We start from the raw sequence: 19,538 nt of genomic DNA on the forward strand, positions 1-19,538 counted from the left end.
CAATGTGTATTAGCCATTTCAAACATTTCAGATATATTTACATTCTAAGATTTGCACCTTTCACTAAGCCCTGCCCCTCTTAGGAGAGAGTGGGGGTGAATCCATACCTATTTACATTAGGTACTGAGAATAGATCATTGTATAACTGCAGTGAGAAGTGAACTATGTCTGCTATTTTATTCAAAGGAGATCAAAGAAAAGGAGCAGAAATTGATACAAGCCACTGAAGAGATATTAGAAAAGGCTATGGAAGAGCCGCCTTGCCATGGCACTCCCACTGGCTTTTCTGACCCCAACTATGGACACAGTCCCCATGGCTCATAGATGTGCGAAGGTCACTGAGTACAGGAGTTTGGTTCTGAGGGACTTGGCCTTGGTTCTCAAACTTGCTTAAAGATTTGCCTTAGTCATGCCATGATGATTAATGTTTACTTTAATACATGAATCAAGAGGCTTGCTGACTGCTCTGAAGAACAAAGTCTTCTCGGTGGAGAGCTCTCTAGCACATGACAAGCCCCAGAAGTGTCCTGGAAAACAGGCCAATGAATGTGCTCGGTATTGATTTTTATATGGATTTAAAGATGTGTAATCAGCCATGCTCTTTTGATCTTTGGCTCTTTGTTGAATTCTTAATTAAATTTGTAATATACATTGACAACAATGGAAGGGTGGACTTCCTGACCAGGAGGGTTATTATATACTGGTTTGTGTAGCCAAGGAAGGCAGCACAATCCATTTTCCTGATGGTTCTGGAAGAATCTTTCCTGGAACCTCAGAGATGTTCAATGCAAGTGATGTGTGCTCTTGTGCCTGGTTGGATGGACACCAAGAAAAAGAGATGGAGGAGGCCCATGACTGGAGGTGGGGTGGTCAATCACATCTCAATTTCACATTCATAGTGATTCATTGAAAGAAATACTTTGATCCTATAAGTAAATTAATTGGTTTTCAGTTTCATGAAAATTTCTACCCATTAGGAAAGTATTTATTAATTTCCTGACAAATGTCCCAAATTACAAACTATATTATTACTTCTATTCAAATAGAACACCATATAATTCAGTTTCTTCCCCTAGTCTAATTCCTATGAAAACTTAACAAATGAGCAGAAAAGTTTTATGAGGTTACACATGATATTAGCTTGGATTTGAGGATGATCTTTTGTAAGACTCTACTTACCTATTTTGGGGAAAGCCATTATTTTGTCTTGCTTTTATAAACCCAGTTCAGTTTCAGAGTCTCTTTTGCCTGTGGTTAGAGAGAGTCAGATGTAAACATGGGGGACTCTAGGTTCTGGTTTTCTGACTCTTTTGCCTCTTTCATTTATCGTTTTCATTCTTACTCCCAGTAAAGATAGTAAAGACAATGACTCAATATGGGTCAGGGACAAAGATTGAAATCTCTCCCTTTCCAAAGCCAGGTAGCCAGTCAACAAACAATGAACAAATGCCCATCAAGCACTGAGTTCTCCCTGTCCAGAGGCAGATCATCATGACTGACCAGAACCGAGGTTGTCTGGATGGTATGAGGAAGTGAGAATGAGAAGAGAGAGGGTTTGAATGTAATTGATATTTTTGCTTAGATTACATTTGAGATTTGGGGTTTAGAATTCCAAATCTAGAAAAAGGGACTGGGCAGGTCTCTGTCTACTTTATTAACAGAGGGGCTTGGGACGAGTAGCAGAAGAGGAAGTAACAGGAAAAAAAGGAAGAGAAACAATTTCCCCTTAAGTATGTACAGGATTACAGTTCTGCATTTTTATAAAGTTGTCCAAGTATGTAGAGCAGATATGTTTTTAAAAAAAGATCCATGGTTATTAGAGCAAGAAATGACTTTAGGGATCATTGCATTTAGAGGTTTTCTAACTCTTTTGTGTATCAGAATCTCTTGGAGTTTGTAAAAAATATACAGAAGCACAATCCCACCCCAGTGGTCAAGACATCTCTCTCTTCCTGCAACACCCCCCCTCCCTATGAGTCCAAAATACACAAAGGTCTGAGAACCACTTTTGTCCAGCATTCTTATTTTACAGAGGAGGAAACTGGCAACCAAAGGGGTTAATACTCTCTTCCAAGGGCATATCAATTCCCTTCCCAGTTTAATCTTTATTGGCTGTAAGCCCAGGCAGAAAAAAAAAATGCATCCACTTTGGGAAGAGTCCAGAGATAATTTTTTCTGTTTTATGATAGAAAAGAAAGGAAATATATAAATAAATTAGGGAAAAAAATTAACATATGTATTAGTGTGTATAGTTGAAAAAATATGTTTATAGTTACAAAATTTTGTGGTAGATAAAACTATGTACTTTTCACTTCCTTATTTTTACCTATAATTTAAGAAAAGGTATTTATTTTATGAGCTTTTCATAGCAGAGCTTATAAAGCATTAGGCATAGTAAGATGAATTTCGGCACAGCCCTAATGTAGGTAGGCCAGGCTTATTTTTCAGATGAGGAAACAGAGTCAGTGGTGTCATATCTATCACAGGAAGATAAATTATTGCAATTATAATGGAAACAGAAAGTTCTTGACACTCAAGTTGGTGTTGGGTTCACAGCCTCATTGTTCATGCAAGGCCTAGAGTCCAAGGTCCAAAAGTTATCAAAATAACTTTGGATTTAAGTTCATCAGCCCACCTCTATTCTGCTCCTGTGTTTCTGGCAGTGATTAACGTTAGTGTTTAATGCATGTTCTGAAGTATGTCCTTCAATTCTCTTACCAAACAGAACTTCCTTTTTGGTAATGAGTCAGCTCTCTGGGTATTTGTAGCTCAGAGAATTGCTTTCCCAGTGTTGGAGATAAGGAGCCGGGTGCCAGGGTAAATAGCCACTTCCTAATGTAACTACTCAGAAATGCTGGAGGAGAAAATCTAAGAAAAGAAATTGCTTCCTTGTCTTATAAACATTCCAAATCATTCATCAACTGGAGTAACTATGGTTGGATTTCACTGTTCTGTTTACTTGTGAACACATTAATCCTGTCTTCTATATAACATGCCAGGTTTCTTTGATGACAAACAGTCCACAAAGAGGCTTATGTCCAGTCTTGAGGGTAAGATTTCAATTGGACTGAAATTCAACTCTGAGACCACTTTGGCTTCTTCTCTTCTTGAGTAGGGTTAGAGGAAATGCTCTTCTAGCTGGACACAGAACAATTCAGGGACCTTTTTCGTTCTTTGTTTTGAATTTTCTGGTGATATTATTACAAATTGCTAAAAAAAACCCAAAAAACCTTTTAATTAAGATTGGAACTAAACCAGAGTCATGTAATGGTGGTTTGCAAAAAAAAAAAAGTCACGTTTCTGCTTGAATTGTTCCAGTCTGCTCGCCAGGAGTGGAGTGCTGTGGTCTCCGCACATGCGTGTTTTCTGTGCCTCCGAGAACGTTAGGCCCTAACGGTCATTGGAGCTCATGTTTAGAAAAAAACTTTCAAAGGTGACTCCAACTGATCATTGACCAGCCTTCCTATGGTTTTATACTGCATAGTATTGATGGAGCCGTGGTTTAGATCAGTTAGTTGTATCCTTATTTTATTTGCTGAGCATTAATACACACACACATATTTGGTGGTACTGGGGTTTGAACTCAGGGCCTTATGCTTTGCTCTATCAATTGAGCCACATCCCTGGTCCTTGATGCTGTAGTTTATTTTTCAAGCAGGGTCTCATTTTTTACCTGGGGCTTGCCTCAAACTACGATCCTCCTATCTACACCTCTCACATAGCTGTGATTGCAGGCATGTGCCACCATGCCTGGCCCCAGGAAATTAACATTTTTAATTTTAATTTTAACTGGTTAGCATCTGTTAAAAATTCACAGTATCTTAAATACCACATCTCCTTCCTTCTCTATTTTTTAGCCATCTAATTTGTTTCCCAATCACTAGTACCTGTTTCTCACATGCATTTCTGAAACATTACATATTTATGAACATATGTGCATATGCTTATCTGTATGTATATATATGTACATATAAATATACATTTATATATAATATATATAACACAGATGCTAGCATGCTCTATATATTGTTGTGTTTTGAATCATACTATTTTCCTCTTAACCATGTTTTGGAGATTTATCCATCCCAACACACAACATATTCTGTCTTTCACCACAGGACATTTAGGTCATTCCTAGTTTTCTGCTATTATAGACAAAGGTACATTTTTCACATGTAGGAATATATTTATGGGATAAAAACTCGGAGTCAATTACTGGTTCAGACAATATATATATATATGCTCAAAATTTTAGTGCTTATTGTCAAATTACCTTACAAGAGATTATGCTAATGTATATTCCCACTAGCAATACAAGAATGTGCCTGTTTCTATAAATGCTTGCCAACATGTTCTTAAATATTTTGATCTTTGCCAATCTGATTATTGAATGATGGTCTCTCAGTGTACTTTAATTTTCATTTATATGTTCTTAAATATTTTGATCTTTGCCAATCTGATTATTGAATGATGGTCTCTCAGTGTACTTTAATTTTCATTTTAAAACACTGTGAATGGCATAGTGCTTCTTCGTATATTTAAGTCATTTGTTTTTCCTTTTCTATGAACTGTATTTTACTCTTCTTTGCTTTTACATCTTTCTTCTTATTGATTTATAAGAGCTCTTTACTCATGGAGGAAATTAGCTCTTGGTCTGTGATGTAAAGTACAATTTCTTTTGATCTTGTCTGGGTGTTTTGAGATATAAAGAAGCTCAATATTTAAGAGCCAAATCAGTCAATTTTTGAATTTATGGCTTCTGGAATTGAGAGGAAATTATGGAAAGGCCTGTTCAACTGTTTTGGGGTTATTACAAAAATTCTCTCATGTTTTTCTTCTGGTATTTTTCTGTTTGCTCCTGTTTTGCTTTGCAGTTTTATGTCTTGATCTGACTGGAAGTTTTTGGGTGTGTGGCATGAGGACGGGATCCACCTTCCCCACATTGGTTGTGAAGGCCTTGCAGATACTTGTTGATCTTCATGTTTGAGGCATCCTGGGATAAGCAGGGTGTCGTTGTAGAGTGGAAGGAGATGTGACCCTGCCTTATGGGGCAATGTTGGAATCTGGAGGGGCCAAGGTGGCATGCATTTCACTGCCAGTGTGTCTGCAGTAAAGGCACTGGGAGGCTTTGGAGAAAGATGTGAAGAGTCTCACGGAAAGAGGAGAATATTGACTCACTGATAGGGAGTGGGAGTGAGTGGCTAGGAGGATGGTGGTGCACACGAAGCAGTCAAGCATTTCAAATAAAGAGAAACAGCAAGAACTGTTTTTAATATTGGGAATGGAATTCACTTCAATAGTTTGTATCTCTGTTACATCACTGCACAATGATGGAGGGCATTTAAAAATTTTGATTTAGGATAACTGAGCAGATTTTTGAGGGCTTATGTTTATCTAACTTCAGATAAACTTTTTTGTGCTAACATCATCCTGTGTACCTAGAAATGTAAGATTAGGAACTTTGATTGCATGTAAAAGACTCAAGGGGATGCAAGAAAGGGTACAACTCTGCTTTAGATTATATGCCCTTGGAGGGTCAGATAAGTTCCCCCAAATGGCTGTTTTTTGTATTTTTCAGTTGCTTTTTTTTTTTAATTATTATTCATTTATTCACATGCGCGTACATTGTTTGGATTACTTCTCCCTTTCAGTTGCTCTTTGCTGGATGTTTGTTTCTTTCATCTTTATGTGTTCATGGGAGGGACAAGGTCAGATTCTTATTATGAAAGGCCTGATGTGTCAAACAGCTCAGTTAGAACCACAGATTTTCCAGTCATTTCCAAGTGGTTTGCTGACTAGTGTCATTAAAGTTCTTTAATTGGGTCTTCTGTGGTGCCCATGAGCCTACATTCTTCCATTGCCACCCAGCTGGGTTCGTGTTTGTCACTGTTTTGCATTTTGACTTCTTCAGTGGCCATGATGGGGGCACATTTTTTTTTTTTGATATAGGAGAAGTACGAACACACTTTTATGGGTTTATGTACCTCTGAATGTAAACAAAGCCTCCTCCTCCTCTTTTTTCTTCTTTCTTTTTCCTCTTCCTCCTCCTCCTCCTTCTTCTTTTAAAATGGAAGTGATTCTTCACCTCTCCTGCTCTCCCTTCATCCATAACACACAAAGCCTGTATCTCAGAGGGAAAGAGAGGCCATCAGAGAGGAACTCCCAGATGTCCTCTTCTAGTATCTTCCACTTCACCTCTCTGCATTCATCTTTGCCCCTTTCCTCCTGGATAAACCAGAGGGCATTCCTCCCCTTTCCCAAGGTTAATTTCTCCACCTCTCACCTGGGTTTCTTTGTTTCCCATCTTTTCAGGAACTCTGCTCTTTGAATTATCCTCTTGGTTTTTTTTCCCCTTAATTTATATTTTTTATTATCATATTATTGTTGTACTGGGGATTCATTGTGACATTTACAAAGTTCTTACAATAGGTCATAGTTGAATTCACCCCCTCCCATGGCTGTCTCCCTTTGCACCAACATATAAATGTGTTCAGAATGTCCTGTCTTCAAAATAAACACGAAGAAACTCTACCTTGACTGTACCTCCCTTTCTCTCTGGTTGCTCCTCTAAGGTGAGAGAATCTTCCTCCTCCTTTGCCAGGTTTCCTCAGGATTCTTCCCGAATTTCTCATCAATTCTCACAGCAGGGAAGCCAGCCATGCCCAGAGCTCCAAGAACGCCCTTCTGAGGCTGAAGTACAGTATTTAGAGTTGGCTGGACCCAGGTCTTGTCCTCAATTCCCACCTTGTAGGTTTTGTTATCTGGATAAGGCAGGTAACTGGCATAGCTTTAGTTTCTTCATCTTTAAAATAAGCAAAATAATTCCTACTTCACAGGGCTATAGTTAGGAGTAATTTAATCAGACAAATTTTATAAGACATATTGGCTCAACAGAAAGATTTGAGGCCATATTATATTACAGGTACTATATTTAGGCTTTTTTTTCACTGTAACATACAATAAGAAATACAATTTATAATGCCACCTAGGGGACACATAACCATATATTTTCATTGAGAAATTTACTTTCCCCATGTTTAATGTGATAGGGTTTATTGTTTTCTCCTCTATTTCATTAAATCTTATATTTGTTATAATCCACTAAATTTCTGAATAATGAGCTCTGTCTTACAGTTTGGAAAAGATGCTTGTAGACTCAGGGGATATAGAAGTGTCTCTCATGGAGCTTTCTTTCTGGAGCTGAGCTAGCTATTAGAATTTTCTATGAAAAATGAAACCATTTTGTATTTGTGCTGCCAATACGGTAACCATATTGGTTACCACAAAATAGCCATGTATGACTATTAAGTCCTTGAAATGTGGCTCGTGAAACTGAGGACTTAATATTGGTCTTTCATTTGATGTTTTTTTTTTTTTGTGATGCTGCAGATTGAACCCCAGAACACATGCTAGGCATGCGCTGTCATTGAGCTATCTGTCTACTCCAGTCCTCTTTCTATTTAATTTTAGTTACTTTAAATTTACAAAGCCACATGTGGCTAGCAGCTGTGGTATTGGAAAGTTCAGATCTAGAGTGTGGGTGACAAGAAAAAATAAAGAAATAGAAGACTAGATACTTTCTGACAGTAAGGAGGGCAGAAAAGATGCTAAATAGGATGGGGGAGGGTTTGAGAGTGCCTTTGGGAAGAGCTCAGGTCAGATAGTCAGACAAGAACACTCTATGGAGGGAATCTCTGAGTTGACATCTAAATGACAAAGAGCTGGGAATTTGGCCATCTGAGGGAGATGATTGCTGGCAGAGAATGGCAGATGTGAAGTCCTGGAAGCAGAAATGAACATGGCATATTTGAGGGAGAAAAGTCCTGTATGGCTGGATCATAGGGACAGTTAGTAAGTACTGAAAAAGATAGCTATGATGATGGAGATAAGAAAAGACCCGGGCTCAGTTACCATCTTATTCCTGAACATTTCCACCTGACAGCCTGTGGGCACTCCATAGTCATCATCTACTGAACCCTCAAAAGTTGTTCCTCCTCTGTGCTTCCTGTCTCAGTGAGTGTCGTCACCATCATGGCATTCATCTTCCTCATCCTCGCTTTCTACCTTCCTATCAGTTGCCAAATTCTGTCCCTTCTAAATATCTCTAGAATATGTCTGTTTCTCTACATCCTTGTAGCTGCGTTCTTTAATTTGTAAACTCAGAGAAGTTTCTTTGCCTAATCTATCTTCACCCTACAAGAAGACTGATCATTCTGCAACACAGCCATGCTACTCTTTTAACTTAAAATCTTGCCATGTTTTGAATGGCTCTAAGGAGCAAAATCTTTAATGGGGACCTTTTTACCCATCTCGTGTGCCTGCTCACACCTGAGCAACTTGAGAATGCCTTGCTATCTGTACTTTGGGCATTTGCAGATAGTGTTTCTTCTGTGTAGGATTCTCTTTGCTCCTCCCTCCCCAAACTTTGGATAGCATCCATGGTGTACAGCATTGCTTCCTACAAGTGGCCTTCCTCATTCCCTGTTTGTCCCTTCCAGGAGCTCCCAGTGTACTCTGAATTCTCTCCATTGTCATGCTTACTATGCCACACTGTAATTGCATATTCACAAATCTGTTGATAGGCTCTCATGTTTGTTTTTGCATCTTCAGCATCTGCCTGGCATCGCAATGCCTGGCATCAAGCAGGTGCCCAACCAATATTTGCTAGATGAATTAAAAAGAAATAACTTGTGTTTAGATATTGGCAATCAATGGTTGTTAACTGTTGAGTCATATTAATGGCTAGTATTCATTGAGCATGTTTAGCTTTTTCTCTACCTCCTTTTATCCTTGTAACAACCCTCTACAGGTAGGCACTTTTATCCTCATTTTGTGAATTATTCCATTTTGTGAATGGAAGCCCCTGAGAGCTTAGAATAACTTGCCCAAAGTTACACAACTGTCACATTTGATAAAGTCGGGGTAACCTGGGGCTGCCTAAATGAAAAATCTATTCTCTTAATCCCTACACTAGACAAAAGTTTTCTTGACTATTTTGTTCTAACAGAGACTTCACAGAAGGTGTGTAACCAGAGAAGATGCTTTGCAAGCCAGAGTTTTCCCAAACTGAGCCATAATCCATACACTTACAAGGTCGACTTCCCTTTGCTGGGCCTGAAATAAAGTTCAAGACTAAGCTATTCTCTTCAGTTTGACTGAGTAGCTCTTGAAAAGCTTTGTTTGAGAGCAAGATTCCTGGAAGATGCTGACTGAATGGTGTAGGAGTGGGCTTCTGTGTCCCAGAGGGGCATTGATTGATGGTGCCCATGGAGGGAGGGAAGCCAGGAGCCTGGGAACTGAGGTGTTGATCTTTCTCTGGCAGAAGGCATTTTGCACTCTTTGTGATTACATATCCACTTGGGGAATGGCTTTGTTTTTCATAATATTTCAGGAACTATCACACTGAAGTGTGATCCTGGGATTTACATTAACATTATACCTGGTGCAAATTCTAATAGACTATTGTTCCAGGCCATTTGGGGATTCATAGTCTAGTGGTTTGATGTGACTCTTGGGATTTTGATTATGTCATTTTGGCATGTGTCTGTCATCTTTATGGTGGGCAGAACAGTTAAATAGAGTGTCTTCCTCTTGTAAAAGTCCAGGACCTTGCCAGATTTCATCTCACTTATTCTTTACTGCATCCGTCTTCAGCAAGAGGATGGCAATTGTTGGTTCATTTAGAGTGAGAAAGACAATGGAGGCCAGAGAGGTTAATTGTCTTACCTCAGCATAACATCCAGGTTACAGTAGCTCTATGATGGAATAGGATTCACAATGCTTCTATTTACATTTTTTCCTTCAACAACTATTGTATCAGTAGCAGGAAATAAAGCGAGCATGTTGTCAAGGAGCTGGCATTCTGAAAGGGGGGAACAGATGAAATCATATTTAAGTACATTTCAAATAATAATATTTTGTGGGTAGTATAACACTAGAGTAACAGGATAAAGGATGCCTGGAGTAGATCATCAGAGGCTTCCAGAGATGGTGTCATATGAGCTAATAGCAGAAGGATGAAAAGCGCCAACCTTGAGAAATTTGGGGAAGAGCATTCCAGACAGAGAAAATAGCAATGGCAAAGGCCCTGAGGCTGGAATGAGATAGGCACGAAGGAAAAAGAATGCCAAATCATATGGACCATTGTTCAGAAGGACCTCTTAAAGACTTTTAAGCAGCAAACCCATGGTGATTTGCCTTTGTTATAGTAAGATCTCTTTATTTGCCATGCAGAAGGTGGGTTGGGAGGCACAATGAAAGAGGAAGAACAGAGAGAGATTACTGAAGTGGTTCACGGGGCATTAACCTTCTTAGTACCTACACTGTGCCAAGCAGTATAAGTGATTTTCATATGTGTTTCGTATTTAATACTTATGAAATCCTATAATTTAGTTACTGCCTTCATTTTTCAGTTACGGAAGCTAGAAAGCTCAGAAGTTTAAATGTCTATCTCATCCAAGACTACTCAATCTGAGTTACAGACCAGGATTTTATTTTAAAGTCTGTACCATTAAATACTCTCTTTGAGCCTTAGGCATACCTTAATAATTTGCTGAGATGTTCCCAACGGATGTCCCAGACACATTATACCCCCAAATAAACTCCTTGTTTCTCTCCGCATACCAGCTGTTCCTCTATGCACCTCAATTATATTAATGGCATTGCTCAGACTAATAATCAAGGCCAGAAACGTTACTGTCATTTTATCTCTGCTTTACACTGCTTTGCTTCACTATTTGCATCAAGTCCGTTGCATTGTTTTATTAATTTATTGTCTTTTTTTTGTGGTACTGGGGTTTGAACTCAGGGCCTCATGCTTGCTAGGCAGGCACTCTACTGCTTGAGCCACTCCACCAGTCATGTTTCATCAATTTAAACTGTAGGTATCCCATATCCATCCCTACCATCACTGCCTTGGTGCAAGTTGATTCAGCTGTTCCAGTAGCTTCCTATTAGTTCTCCAATTCCAGCCAGTCTTTATGCTCTGTGATATATCTATATCTATATCTTTATATATCTTTTTCCCTTTTCTTCCCTCCCATTTTTATTAGGATATATTCATTATGCAGGGGGTATTTATTGTGACAATTCTGAATAGACTTAGACTGTACATTGGTTAGATTGTCCCCACCATCTGCCCCCCAGCAACTCCCTCCCTGCCCCCCTTAAAGCAATTGCAAGATGTCTCTCTCTCTATGTGTGTCTGTATATAAAGCCTATCAACCATATCCCCTCACCTTCATCTCCTCCATTCACTCTCCTCCCCACAGGGTTCCATCCACCCCCACACACTGCACCTACTGTACAGTCCTGCCTTTCTGCCTCTAGGTTTAGTTCTCATCTTGAATATAGGCCACATTATCCCTGTCATTTTTGAAAGTCATTCCCATTGGTTCTCATTTCACCCAGAATGAAGTTCTCTTTAGTTGGGAATCACGTTATCAGTTCTGGGTACTTTATTGTTCCTCTGAAGATTGTTTATTATTATAGCTTTGGACTTGCTTGTTTTTCAGCTGATAATTCTCACTAAGTATGATCAATCATGTGAAGAGAAAAGTTAGGAGCACAAAGTCCAGCAATTCCCAACTGAATCTCTAGAAGTGCAGCATGAACTGTGTTAATCAGTGGATGAGACACAGTATTCAAGGGACCATTAGGTGCTTCCATAGCCTCCCAGGGGAGCTTGTTGACCCAACAACTCTGGGAAGACACTCAGCTGCATGCATTTTTGTTGAACTGACTTGGGAGAAGGTATATAAGAAAAATCGTGAGCTCTAAGATAGGTACACTAAGTCCAGGTCAGTCACAACCTCTCTTAACTTTTTAATGGCACTCCAGAAGAAAAAGGCAGCCAATTCTTATGGATAGGAATCATTTAATTTACAAAGTAAATGGAAATATCTGGACAGAAGGAAATGCCCTTTCAGTGTAATATTCATTCTAATCTTATATTCAGTGTTGTTTACTGGCAATAGGTCCCTGGGGGATGAAGCGTTGAATAAACAGTGAAGAAACAGAGAGACTGCATGGTTATTTTCAGAGCTGAATTTGCAGACCTGCAATTTAGTGATTTAATCTGGCTGTTCATACCCAGCTGGCATTCTGTCTTTCCACACTTGTAGTCACAGGCACATGTACGAAGTGTTTTCAGACATTCTCACTAAGGATTCTTCAGTGTATGGTGGTTTTTCCAGGGAGATTCTCTGGTCTATTAGATAATCAAAAAGGAAATTTAATAAAAATGATTTTTGTTCTATCATTTCTCATTGACGAAAATAAAAATTTCAAGGCTGCTGTCAGTGATACCAAAAGAGATAAATGAAATTCATTTCTGCTAATTTTAAGAACTATGCTAGAAGTTTTCTGTTTTATTTTGTATAATAGGTAATAGTTTTTAAAGATAAAGTAGATTCCTATTTTCCACATTCAGTTTAAAGGTAGCATAGAATTTTAATATCTGCACTATAAGTGAATTATTAATTTCCATAATACATTAAGCATAACATATATGTGTATCTGACAACCTTTTATTGTACAAACAATATTACAACAACAAAAACAGAAATCAAGAGGAAAGAAAAGAATGTCTCTAGTCTTGCCAATCTAAAAACCAGCTGTTTTGATGTTTCCTTCCAGTTACTGTTAATATGTTATCTAATTTTCATAGCTACAATCTTAGCATAGGCATGACTTTACAGTTAGATTTTTGCTTCTAATGTTATGTAAGTCTTTTTCCCCAGTCACTTCACATTTTTGAACTCTAATGTGCTTTTATAAGAATTGTTAGACAATAATAGATTTCTTCAAAAAGGTTCACTAAGCTCTGAAGTGAAAGGTTTTCATTGCTATCCTGATGTTTCCATATTGTGGTGGATAATTGTACTTTTACTGTTTCAACTAAGAAACACTCTAACAGGGGCCAAACAGAGCTCCCAAGATAGACAGTCTTAGGACACAAGGAATGTGTCAGGTCTCAGAGAGCAAAGAAGACTTCAGTTCTCCTTACCTGTTTTAAAAAGAGCACAAAGCTATTAGATCTTGCCCTCAAGGCATGGAAACTACTGCTCAATGAAATGACCTTGGAAGGGATTGCCCCTCAGGCCTTTTTGCTTGCTAGCTCGCTACTCATAGAAAGGCCACAAACAATGTTGGTGCTAGTGCAAATCCTAATGACAATGGACAGCACTTTCAGAGCTCAGGCTTTTTTCCACAGTTCCCAAGCTGATCTATAGAGGAAAAGAATGCTGTTATAGAAGGAAAGGGAGATGTTAACCAAAGGGTTTACATGCCATAGTAAAGATAATCTATGAAGATTTACAGGGAACTTTCGACTGCTTTTCCTCTTATTTCTCAAGGGTTGTATAGGAATTTCTCATGGATTTAGGATTTGCCTATTAACAGACTCCAAGAGAATTAGTCAGAAAACCTTCCATAGAACATAACACTAGCCAACTCAGTGGCCCTGCTCAGAAGAGACCCTTCCTGTCACAAGACGGGAAGGAGATGCAGACCACGTGATCTGTCTTATGAGTCCTACGTGTCCTGGTCAGAAGACTGTGGAAGGTCACACTCAGGTGACAGGTTCAGTGAGACATTTATGTCTGGATCTACATCAAAGCAAGTTAGAATGGGTCAAAGGGAGCAGAGGGAAAGGCTCTCTCAGTGATTCTAACCTTCCTGAGCTCTTGCTCTGTACTTTCCACTTATTAGGCCAGCATGTTCAATGTGGGTTTAATGTGCTCATACTTGCAAGATTATCACCATTGTCATCATCTTCATCAGCTTCAAATGTGGATTCCCAAGTGTTCTTGGCAAGGAGCCCTTTATGATTTGTTTTCCCCCAGACTCATCTGGTTCCTAAAAAATATTACTCCTTATAACAATTTATTGGCATTCATACCTGTAATGACACACTGTTATTAGACTCCCCTAAAGCAATGCTGAAATGGTCAAATGACAACATACTGGGTTGTCACATAGAGGACAAGCTGGTTATACTCACTCTCACACATTCCACCCACAGCTGCCCCTGTCCTTGCTTGTTCATTGAACAGATATTGGTTGAGTGTCTATTACTTTAGACACATGTATTGTGCCAGGCACTAGGCTTCCTGCATGTGCAAAGCAGGCCAAATTATACTCTGAAGAAGTCTCCAGGGGGATTCCAAGATGGCGGCTAGAGGTAGGAAGCAGAAAGCGAGCCTCCTATAGTGAAATCTTGGAGAGACGCTGGAGACACACTTTGCAGGCATAATCACCGAGAAAAGGCATAACTTTGACCCCTCCATATCTCCAGCCGGCGCAGAGAATCTCCACTTCATGTTAAATGGAGAAACGAGGAGGGCCCCTGGGGCCGCCAGTGGCTGGCACCCACTGGGAAGACGCAGACCAGATATTTCTTTCATTTACTTATTTTTAATTTTTTTTATCTTTGCTTTTCAATCCTCTCTCTGTCTCTCTAATGTCTGTTCAGCTTACTGTCGATTAGTATACTAACACTCCCTGTTTATACCTTTGAAACTCTCTTGTCTGATACCTTGTTCTGCTTTCTCCCTCTTGTCTGTATATTTGTTTTCCCCTTTTCTTTAACTTCTTGCTTTCCATCTCAGCTCACCCTTCCATTCTAAATATTACCATTGTTATTATTACAATGTTATTATTACCAATGTTATTATTACATTGTTATCCCATGCACACAGTACAGGGACAGTAACAACACCAAGGACAATGACGGGAAGACAGAAAAAACAGGGAAACCAGTTTCCCCACAGCAAAAAATTAGTACAGGAACCAGAGGAGAATGAAGAGAACAGAAACTCAGATCCAGACTCCAATAAAATGAAGATAAACTATGCCAAAGGACCCAATGAAGCCCACAAGAATAATTTAAAAGAAGACATACTACAAGTACTCAATGAGAATTTTATAGAGATGATACTGGATAGGGTCAACCAAAATGTACAGGAGACACTCAAGAAATTCCAAGACAACAAAAATAGAGAATTTGCAAAAGCAAAAGAAGAAATAAAGGAAACCATAGAAGCACTGTATAAACACCAAAGTGAAAGAGAGAACACAATGAATAAATGGATAAATGAACTCAGGACAAAAATAGACAACATTAAAGAGGAAACCAGCCAGGATATGGAAAACCTCAGAAAAAAGAATGAAACAGAACTGCAAATCAAAACGGTAGGCCAATCCAGCAGAATAGAACAAACAGAAGACAGAATCTCAGAACTTGAAGATGAAATGGTAATGAAAGGAAAAACTGAAGAACTATTAATTAAACAACTCAAGACCTGTGAAAAGAAAATGCAAGAACTCACTGACTCCATCAAAAGACCAAACTTGAGAATCATGGGCATCAAAGAAGGAGAAGAGGTGCAAGCAAAGGGAATGCGTAATCTATTCAACAAAATAATAATGGAAAATTTCCTAAATCTAGAGAAAGATATTCCCATACAGATGCAGGAGGCCTCCAGGACACCAAACAGACCAGATCAAAATAGAACTACTCCATGACATATCATCATTAAAACAACAAGTTCAGAAACTAAGGAAAGAATATTGAAGGCTGTAAGAGAGAAAAAACAAGTAACATACAAAGGTAAACCCATCAAAATCACAGCAGACTTCTCAACAGAAACATTAAAAGCAAGAAGAGCTTGGGGTGAGATCTTCTGGGCACTGAATGAAAATAACTTCAACCCCAGGATACTCTACCCAGCAAAGCTATCATTCAAAATAGATGGAGCAATAAAAGTCTTCCATGATAAGCAGAAACTAAAACAATATGTGACCACAAAGCCACCACTACAAAAGATTCTGCAAGTGATTCTGCACACAGAAAGTGACACCCAACTTAACCATGAAAAGGCAGGCAGCACCAAATCACAGGAAAAGAAAAAGCAAGACAGTAGAGAGTAACATCAAGTTAGGTACACACAATCAAACCTTCAAACAACTAAGACAACTAAATGACGGGAATCACCACATACCTATCAGTACTAACGCTTAATGTTAATGGACTTAATTCACCCATCAAAAGACACTGTTTGACAAAATGGATTAAAAAAGAAGATCCAACAATTTGTTGCTTACAGGAGACTCATCTCACCGACAGAAATAAGCATAGGCTTAGGATGAAAGGCTGGAAGAAGATTTACCAAGCCAATGGCCCCCGAAAACAGGCAGGAGTAGCAATACTTATCTCTGACAAAGTAGACTTCAAACCTACATTGATCAAATGAGATAAAGAAGGACATTCCATACTAATAAAAGGGGAAATAGACCAAAAGGAAATAATAATCATCAATCTGTATGCACCCAATGTCAACGCACCCAATTTCACCAAACATACCCTGAAAGACCTAAAAGCATATATAAACGCCAACACAGTGGTTGTGGGAGACTTTAACACCCCCATTATCATCAATAGATAGGTCATCCAAACAAAAAATCAATAAAGAAATCCAAGATCTAAAATATGCAATAGATCAAATGGACCTAGTAGATGTCTACAGAACATTTCATCCAACCTCTACACAATATACATTCTTCTCAGCAGCCCATGGAACCTTCTCCAAAATAGATCATATCCTAGGGCACAAAGCAAGCCTCAGCAAATATAAGAAAATAGAAATAATACCGTGCATACTATCTGACCACAATGCAGTAAAAGTAGAACTCAACAACAAAAGTAAAGACAAAAAACATGCAAACAGCTGGAAACTAAATAACTCATTACTTAATGAAGAATGGATCATCGATGAAATAAAAGAGGAAATTAAAAAGTTCCTGGAAGTCAATGAAAATGAAAACACAACCTACGGAACCTATGGGACACAGCTAAGGTGGTCTTGAGAGGAAAGTTTATAGCCATGAATGCATATATTAAAAAGATTGAAAGATCCCAAATTAATGACCTAATGATACATCTCAAACTCCTAGAAAAACAAGAACAAGCAAATCCCAAAACAAATAGAAGGAGAGAAATAATAAAAATAAGAGCTGAAATCAACGAAGTAGAAACCAAAAAAACCATACAACGAATTAATGAAACAAAAAGTTGGTTCTTTGAAAAAATAAACAAGATCGATAGACCCCTGGCAAACCTGACTAACATGAGGAGAGAAAAAACCCAAATTAGTAGAATCAGGAATGCAAAAGGGGAGATAACAACAAACACCATGGAAGTCCAGGAAATCATCAGAGACTACTTTGAGAACCTATATTCAAATAAATTTGAAAATCTAAAAGAAATGGACAGATTTCTAGATACATATGATCATCCAAAACTGAACCAAGAGGAAATTAATCACCTGAATAGACCTATAACACTAAATGAAATTGAAGCAGCAATCAAGAGTCTTCCCAAAAAGAAAAGTCCAGGACCTGATGGATTCTCTGCTGAATTCTATCAGACCTTTAAAGAAGAACTGATACCAACCCTCCTTAAACTGTTCCACGAAATAGAAAGGGAAGGAAAACTGCCAAACACATTTTATGAAGCCACTATTACACTTATCCCAAAACCAGTCAAAGACACCTCTAAAAAGGAGAACTATAGGCCAATCTCCTTAATGAACATTGATGCAAAAATCCTCAACAAAATCATGGCAAACCGAATTCAACAACACATCAAAAAGATTATTCACCACGACCAGGTAGGCTTCATCCCAGGAATGCAGGGGTGGTTCAACATACGAAAATCAATAAATGTAATAAACCACATTAACAGAAGCAAAGACAAAAACCACTTGATCATCTCAATAGATGCAGAAAAAGCCTTTGATAAGATCCAACATTATTTCATGATCAAAGCTCTAAGAAAACTAGGAATAGAAGGAAAGTTCCTCAACATTATAAAAGCTATATATGACAAACCTACAGCCAGCATTATACTTAATGGAGAAAAACTGAAACCATTCCCTCTAAAATGAGGAACCAGACAAGGATGCCCATTATCTCCACTCCTATTCAACATAGTACTGGAATTCCTAGCCAGAGCAATTAGGCAAGAAGAAGGAATAAAAGGAATACAAATAGGTAAAGAAACTGTCAAAATATCCCTATTTGCAGACGACATGATCCTATACCTTAAAGACCCAAAAAACTCTACTCAGAAGCTTCTAGACATCATCAATAGCTATAGCAAGGTAGCAGGATATAAAATCAACATAGAAAAATCATTAGCATTTCTATACACTAACAATGAGCAAACGGAAAAAGAATGTATGAAAACAATTCCATTTACAATAGCCTCAAAAAAAATCAAATACCTAGGTGTAAACCTAACGAAAGATGTGAAAGACCTCTAGAAGGAAAACTATACACTTCTGAAGAAAGAGATTGAGGAAGACTATAGAAAGTGGAGAGATCTCCCATGCTCATGGATTGGTAGAATCAACATAGTAAAAATGTCGATACTCCCCAAAGTAATCTACATGTTAAATGCAATTCCCATCAAAATTCCAATGACATTCATTAAAGAGATTGAAAAATCTACTGTGAAATTTATATGGAAACACAAGAGGCCACAAATAGCCAAGGCAATACTCAGTCAAAAGAACAATGCAGGAGGTATCACAATACCTGACTTCAAACTATATTACAAAGCAATAACAATAAAAACAGCATGGTACTGGCACAAAAACAGACATGAAGACCAGTGGAACAGAATAGAGGACCCAGATATGAAGCCACACAACTATAAGCAACTTATCTTTGACAAAGGAGCTAAAAATATACGATGGAGAAATAGCAGCCTCTTCAACAAAAACTGCTAGGAAAACTGGTTAGCAGTCTGCAAAACTCGAAACTAGATCCACGTATATCACCCTATACCAAGATGAACTCAAAATGGATCAAGGATCTTAATATCAGACCCCAAACTCTTAAGTTGATACAGGAAAGAGTAGGAAATACTCTGGAGTTAGTAGGTATAGGTAAGAACTTTCTCAATGAAACCCCAGCAGCACAGCAACTAAGAGATAGCATAGATAAATGGGACCTCATAAAGCTAAAAAGCTTCTGTTTATCAAAAGAAATGGTCTTTAAACTGAAGAGAACACCCACAGCGTGGGAGAAAATATTTGCCAACTATACATCAAAGGACTGATAACCAGGACCAGGAACTAGAGAAAAGTTGAGATCAAAAAGAATTAACCTAGAAGGTAACACCCACGCACAGGAAATCAATGTGAGTCAATGCCCTGTATAGCTATCCTTATCTCAACCAGCAAAACCCCTTGTTCCTTCCTATTATTGCTTATACTCTCTCTACAACAAAATTAGAGATAAGGGCAAAATAGTTTCTGCTGGGTATTGAGGGGGGGAGCGGGAGGGGGTGGAGTGGGTGGTAAGGGAGGGGGTGGGGGCAGGGGGGAGAAATGAACCAAGCCTTGTATGCACATATGAATAATAAAAGAAAAATGAAAAAAAAAAAAAACTAAATTCTACCAAAACTAATGAACCAATAAAGAAATGGGCAAGTGAACTAAACAGAACTTTCTCAAAAGAAGAAATTCAAATGG

The sequence above is a fragment of the Castor canadensis genome, chromosome 8 (genome assembly GCF_047511655.1).
Source record: "Castor canadensis chromosome 8, mCasCan1.hap1v2, whole genome shotgun sequence".
Classification (NCBI taxonomy): Eukaryota; Metazoa; Chordata; class Mammalia; order Rodentia; family Castoridae; genus Castor; species Castor canadensis.